The sequence below is a fragment of the Cupressus sempervirens genome, chromosome 7, assembly GCF_028749045.1.
Source record: "Cupressus sempervirens isolate cs-2001-9-10 chromosome 7, ASM2874904v1, whole genome shotgun sequence".
NCBI classification, from domain to species: domain Eukaryota; kingdom Viridiplantae; phylum Streptophyta; class Pinopsida; order Cupressales; family Cupressaceae; genus Cupressus; species Cupressus sempervirens.
In genome coordinates this window covers 318,808,278-318,816,181 of record NC_143124.1, presented here as the reverse complement: position 1 = coordinate 318,816,181, position 7,904 = coordinate 318,808,278, and the positions used below count along the sequence as shown (strand labels likewise).

Below are 7,904 nucleotides of genomic sequence, written 5' to 3'. Positions count from 1 at the left end.
ATACAAAGTTGTCATCAAAGAAGAAAAAGGACGAAGCAATACAGCTGGGAATTGCGTCTGATTAACAAGCGTGCTAAATTCATCTATCCTGTCGACAGGAGCCTCTTATTAGACATTTATTGGCTATTAAATAAATTAAAAACACATGAGAACTGATCTATATTTTAAATTTATTTAATAAATAGGACATAAGGAAGGACTCTGTGGGCTCTATACTTATTTCGAAATTATGACGTTAAAAGAGACTCACTCCAGCAGCCACTATTTAAGTCTTAGTGTGACGTTTAAGAGTCAGGTTTTATAACTTCATTAAGTCCATTTTATTTTATCAGATAGATTAGATCAAAATTTTCCCCTTATATTAGATCCAGTTGTAATTTGGGAAATGTTAAAATAAATATTGATATAGATGAGCAGAACACAACATATAAATGAGGCAATTCTGATTTTGAAATTGTAGTATGCAGCATCGATCATTAGGAAGAGTGCTCTCATACAGTGTCTAGGCTATCTCTATTATCTATTATTAGAATATATGAAGAATGAAGTTTTTATACTGGATTAATTCTAGATGGCTTTTTTTTCATTTTCTTTACAAGCTAGTGAGATACATACTATTTTTGAAAAAATAAAGAAAATATTAAATGGTGAATATGTTTTATTTGTGGGTACAACTTTATGTATCTCACAATAGCTTAGTAATTAATGCTTTTTATGATTACTGTATATCTATTAAAATAGGTATATATATATGTATATATATTTTTTAATTTAGATTATTCTTAAATTATTAGTCCGTTATTATTCTTAGAATACTAAAAGCTATATAGTATTCTTACACAAACTAATTTATTTTCATTAAAAAAGATATAAGACTTTCTTATAGTTAAAAAATAGTAAGATAGAAGTGATTTTCTTTGAGTTTCCTAGAAAAATTCTTTAATTCGGTTGAACTTGTTTAAGTAAAATCAATTATATAAGCAAATGTTTATTTAAGTTTTAAAATATACAAAATCGATTTTAAATTTAGACATTTTATAAACGTAACAATGTGTAGAATTTTTTAAAACATTTTATAATTTTGCCAGTTCATTACAAATATAAGATTCCAGTACGTGACTAGAATAGGAGAATAATTTGTATATATACAGAGTGGTATAGTTCGCTTGGAACATAACCTATAGTTTGGTGCAAAATAAGACGATGATTCGCGCTGTTTCGATTTTGCTTGTGCTGGTCTGTATTGTGCGGACGCCAAACCCCAGCGGTGCTCGCCTGGTCCATCTGTGCAATGCGGAAGCCATGAATGCGAGATCTTCAATTACGAGGCCATCTGGGAGGACTGTTCTTCTTGCAAGGCGGCCAACGTTGGATTACCCACTTCAGAAGCTCGACTCTTGCGCGCCGTTGCCCACGCTGTTCGAAACAAGCAAAAGATCAGAGTGGTGAGCAAACACGCTCACAGTATCTCAATGCTTGTCTGCGTTGAAAGAAAACGGCTCATCATTTCAACACAGAATTATGACTCCGTCATTGAAGTGAGCAGCGAGGCTGATGAGAGACGTGATTGAATCAGCTGCAAAGCACGGCCTCCCTCTGCCCTCAATGACTTACATAAGCGGAGTTTCTGCAGCTGGTGTTATTTCAACTGGAGCGCACGGCAGCAGCTTTGCTGGGAGATTCGGCGGAGTTTATGAATACGTGGTGGGAATGAGAATCGTAGTTCCTGCGTCTCCCTCAGAAGGGTATTCGAAGATCTTAGTGTTGACCGAATCAGATGAAGCTCTCAAAGAGGCAAAATTGTCACTGGGAACACTGGGAGCGATTTCAGAGATCACATTCGCTCTGGAGCAAATGTTTAAAAGATCTGTTTCCGTCTCGGTGAGGGATGATCACGATCTGGAAAATGAAGCCGAACGCTTTCTCACAGCTCACACATTTGGTGACATAAATTGGATGCCTTCACACCGGAAGGTTATTTTTGCAGAGATCAATCGAGTTTCTGTTGATGTTGTCGGAGACGGCAGCAGCACGGCCATAGGTAGTCCCATCAGAGTGTCTGACATTGAGACAAATGCTTCTCTAGGTATATGCTCTTTAACTTGTCAATCTTCTTCTTTTTTATATGGTTTAGAGTATCCATTCTAGTTTTGTGAGTTTGCAGCACATTCTCCATCCTTTGGGGCAAGATTCCCTTGTCATTTTTTAACCATGTCAGAGTTTTGCATTGGACAATTTCCAATCATTCAATTTTTTGTTTTTTTTTTTTCAAAGAGAGGTAAACGCTTTGACCTGGAGCTATGAACCAGTGAGGCCACAAATGGGGGACCTCATCCCCATGAAATTTGAACCTTGATGGCAAGGATAAGAACATAACAACTTAACCATCACAACATGCCACTATTCGCAATCATTCAATTTTACCAATAGACAAAATATCTATTAATTTGAATCTTATTTTATTACATATTAAGCTTTCAATCCTGAATCTTCTTCTGCTAAAAGCAGACAGGTATGAAGTATTGGTTCCCTGCTAAGAGAGCTATTCTCACCTCATTCCTTATGATTCTTATCTTGATTTGACACAATCTTATTTTATAAGAAATCTTGGTATATGCTTTAACCTTTAGTTCTGTTTTCTTTTAATTGGCTGAAACCCCTGTTTTTTAGTGGACTGAGATATATATTCTGATTTGAATGATTTGTATAGGTTTATTGTTTCATTCTTTATTATGTCTATGTATTTTGCATTCAGTTAGACTTTATTTCTGCAGTCTCCTTTAGAATCATTCAATTCCATCAGCAAACTCGAGATTTATAGATTTCAATCTGATTTTAGAACTTACTAATTTTCTTTTATTTTAACCCTTCAATCCATTTTTCAATGGGTGAAGACTCATGGGTATCTATTTTTCTGAATTTGTAGAATATATGATTCTCTTATAATGTGATAAGGACTCAGGAATTTTTTATTTTTTCTAGATAGACACATTTTTCAAACCCTTCAAATTAACCAATACAATAGAGACCTATTATATACTCGATCTTATTTGAAGACTTCCCTTTTATTATTATTATTATTTTTATTTGATAACAGAAGCTTTGTTATAAAAATACATCTTATTTGCTTTGTGTTTGCGCTTCAGTCGATTCAATCTAGGCAAAAGCAAACGTGACTGCAATTTGTGACCGGATCGGAAGCAAGCTGCTTCAATATCCGGCGGGCGGCAACGGGTTTTTGAATGACGGGGAACTTTTCACTGGGTACCCGGTGGTGGGTTTCAATCAACGTATGCAGACATCTGGTGACTGCGAACGAGTTTCTGAGCAAACGGATGAGAGCTGTACACCGACGCAGGTATTAGATAAGAATAAAACAACATGTGTGTGGGATCGCCACGTCCCAAAGCTACGCTCTTTAATGTTGAATTTGGAGTGCCTTTGTCTCGGTTCCGAGAGGTCGTAGAGGATGTAAAGAAAATAAGAGATTTGGATCCCCAAAGGCTGTGCGACACAACTACGATGGTTGTTAGGTCTCTTAAAAAGTCTGAGGCGTACCTAGGACCTTCTGAGGATCAGGTGAGGTTTGAATATTTATCTTACCAACCAAGGGAAGCGGGGACGCCCAAGTGGAACGAAGCTGTGTTTCAAGAGATGGAGCAGATGGTGATTGAGAAACATGGAGCAGGGCTGCACTGGGGAAAGTCTGGAGGTCATTTGTTCGGAGGATTGGCCAAGCGAACGGTGAACTTGAAGGGATTTTTAGAGGTGAAGGCAAGATTTGATCCGAACGGTGTGTTTCCGAATGATTGGACCGATGGTTTGTTCGAAATTGGAGGGAAAGGTGTGGAGGAGTTGAGAGATGGATGTGCACTGGCTAAGATGTGTAAATGTAGGTAGGATAAACATTGTGCTCCAGATAAAGGATTTCTTTGCTTGCCAGGGAGAGTATGGAAGAATGCTCGTGTTTGTAGAAAGGTTAACTGAAAAGATAATAGTTTCGTCCTTAAACATTTCATGAGAACTAGTTCCATGAGCAATTGGTACTATGTTGAAAGCTTAAGGGCCTGTTTGTTTGTCGGCATAGGAATAGAAAATTAGAATAGGAATGGAAATGTGGAATGAGAATGGGAAAGAGCAATCCCATTCTTATTTCCACTTTGGTAATTATGTATTCCACTTTCGTAATTATTTTTAGTATAGAGATTATAGAGCTCAAGAAGATTAAAATATAAACAATATACTTCTAAATTCTTTCATTCAACAAATAAAAAAGGTGTTTTTATCTTGAAATTCTGCACACGAGAATAGAAATTTTAAAAACATTTTTGCTATTAAATAACCATAGAAATGTATAGATGCTAATTTATAATTCTAAATGTAAATTTATTCTAATTAGTAAATAATATTAAAATATGAAGTCGTGCTCTAAAAATGATTAACAACTAATATATTAAAAATGAATTTTCTATTAGAATGTTTTAATGATGGTTCAACAATGGTGAGTATATTGATAATGAAATTGCAGGATGTTTTAATTTTAATTTAATTAGACAATAGATTTATAATTCATGATACTATTAAGATTAAATTCATATTAGGTATCTTTTTGGAAAGGTCATCTATTTAACACTACTTCAATTAATTGACCTCGACCATGAGGTTTCCTCCAAGGTTAAAGTCTTCTCAGGTGCAATCTCATTTGTGAAACTTTCAACATGCGTTGTGCTTTGTGAACTATGTATTAAACATACCCTTCAGCCAATCAATGGATAAGTGGGAAACATTTTTGGCAAGACAAATAGTCACACTCTTGTCTACATTCAACCATTTGGTTTTCAAATCAACTCATTTGAGCCATGTTCCATGTAGTGGTTCAAAAGATCCCACCTATTATGAGAATGAATCAAACACTTAGCTCACATTGAAGTTAGGTGATGTTAAAAGAGGTGAAGCATTTGCCTTTCCCAAGACACCATTGATCTGAGTACCACTTTGAAATAATAACACTCAACCATATATTTTTATCCAAAGTTATTGCTCACTTAGCTTGCATTGTCATTTTCAAAGCCTTCAACAAGTGTTGTGCATGATAAACCATTCATTATATAGCCTCTTTATGTCATTAATTGATACCTTGCATCTATTTTTCACAACATGAAGAAGTATGATACTTTTATCGATATTCATCCATGTAATTTTTTATTAAAACTCATTGATCCATATAGTGATTCAGATAAACTCGTCTCTCATGAGATCAAATGGAATACTTAGCACACATTGTAACTAGATAATTCTTATAGTATTGAAGCATTAGACATTTCTAAGAGTCATCTATCATGTTCTATACCAACTTAAATACACTTAATCATATAGACTTTCTTTGAAGCTTAAGCTCATCTAGTTAGCACCCTCATTTGTAAACTAACATAATATTTTGCACCTAATAAATTATTCATTATAGATCTTCTTAATATGCAACTAATAAATATATAATCATTTCCACAAAAAATCATATTATGATATTTCTTTTAGGAATCAAATACGTAGTTCCCAAATCAACTTCACAAACCCATGTTTTAGTTCAAAAGAATCTATTTCTCATGAGATTGAATGAAGAACATTGCACTTATTTCATTTAGGTGATGGTCACAAAGGAAAAACATTGGACCTTTCAGATAGTTCAACCACCTAAGTACTACTCTAAAACAAGCACAATTAACCATGGAATTTACAAAATTTTGCCAAAAATTTCCTAGAACATTTGTTGGGACCATTAAAAGCCTTTAGAAAAACTTGTAGTAAATGCATTTTGAAATTATTGGAGAAGGAACAATATGAAAATCCTAATGACAAGCTAGTAAGGAAACACTACAAATACTTTTTGAGAAATGGATAGAAAAATATTCCAAAATGAAGGAGAGTATTATATGATATTCTACAATACTAATTTATACTTTTATATATAGGTTTAACTTTACAAATAATGAGAAACATGAGCTAGTCAATTAGTAAAAATATAAGGGTTGAGCATTCTTGTTGGCAATGTGTTTAAGATTTAGATTTCATAAAACAATATGAATCTCTGAAAATAGGAAGTATTAGGGTATTTTAGATCTATTAAATTTTTATAATTAAAATAATTTACTACATTCCTTCCATGAAAATGAAAGAATAAATTAGAGGATCATTGTGTTTGATTGGTTGCGACAATATTATGTATACCACATTTTAAAGGGAAAAAAAATATTACCATCTTTGAAGATCTCTAAATATGAATATTAATTAAAAGGTTAATATTTATTTAAATTTCAGAATATGAAAAGTAAAATTTAATATAAAAGTGACAATGTGTGAAAGATTTTTCAAACCTTTGAAATAGTAGTAATCTGAGCATATGACAACTAGTATTTTATAGAGACTCCACAATGTGTGGAAGGTTTTTGAAATGTGTATAAGATTATATTAAATGACTAGAAGTCGAGATGAATTTGTATATATGCACACTAGTATATTGAACATAACCTACCTAGTAGGAAATATAAAGGGTGATTCACATTGTAGAAATGTATAAGTATTTAGGGTTCTTAAAATAAAAGCTTATTTAAAAAAAGGTTATGTGTAGCTCTAGTCCCATACATTGGAAAATTTAGTAGGAGGAATGTATCCAATGATAGGAAAAAGAAGCTTCAAAAGAGGTCAAATGGAAGGTTTCATATAGGATTTTGTCATATTAAGAGTTTCTTAGCTGGAAGTATTTTTCTCCTACAACTTGGTTCTTTGGCATGGCTTATTTTTAAATGTTGCAAATATCATGCGCTACTATAAACATTTCATTCAAACTTTAAATTTGGGGAAACTTGTGAGCTACTGAATATATATAATCTAGCATAGGAAAATATATAGATAATTTATTTGGTAGATTAGGTGCTTGATCCATCATCAGTAGCATATGGCTTATTGACAAGTAACATTCATAGAAGTTGTTGATTTAGTTGAAGCAACACTTTTAGTTGTTTATCCAACAAGCCAAATAGAGAATATAAATAAGTAGACCCAAAAACATATCCAATACCAGTAACAACACCTTGGCTACCAAATGTAGTAGCAGAGTAAGAAACAAGGGTAACAACTTACCAATCAAACTTATCATCTGTTGTTGCTTTTGAGCATTCCTGCTATTTTTCTCAGATCATTTTCTAATGATTTAATTTATTAGTAGAGTCCATTTATTTAACTTATTGGTAAATAAAAGGGCTCCATATGTTCATTTTGAGTTTGCTAGAGGGACTTTTATAAGTTTCTTAGTATTATTCATTATTTTTCTACAATCTTCTTGTTGGAATAAATCAACATGTAGCAAGTCATAGTTTAAGTTCTAATAGGAGTTGGTATAGAACTAGTGATATGTTCACAATTCTAGTTTATTGTCAACAATCTAAGTTTGTTGTCAATAAGGCTTAGTTTTCTATTAATTAATCACAACTTGATGTAGAAATTGTTTCCAATTTTATAGGAGAATATTTGGTTGTTGTTTCTATATAAATATGTATTGTTTATGCTATTTTCAAAAGACAAAATCAATGAACTCTTTATTTTCTCTATTTTATGCTTTGAATTCTTGTTGTTCTATTTTCTAATGTTGTATCAAATTATAGGAATTTTATCATGCCCTCTTGTGTTGTTGTTTCTTAGTTCAGCCTTTGATGATAGCATTGCAAAATAAGTTCATAAAGAAAGTGGTCTAATTCAGCATTCTAGAAGTGGAAATAAGGTGTGACAATGCCATGTTTAAGTTGATTTGCTCAAATTTACAACTAGTATATGTTCAACAGTCTAATTTGGGTTAAAGGATTGGTAACTTTTCATTATTATTTTTTCTTTAGTTAGATAAAAAATGATAA

General features: G+C 32.8%; 1 pseudogene; it reads left to right on the top strand.

Moving 5' to 3' along the window:
* The first annotated feature begins 229 nt into the window (after positions 1-229).
* Positions 230-3,987, top strand: LOC149546697 (L-gulonolactone oxidase 3-like; annotated as a pseudogene).
* The last annotated feature ends 3,917 nt before the right edge of the window (positions 3,988-7,904 follow it).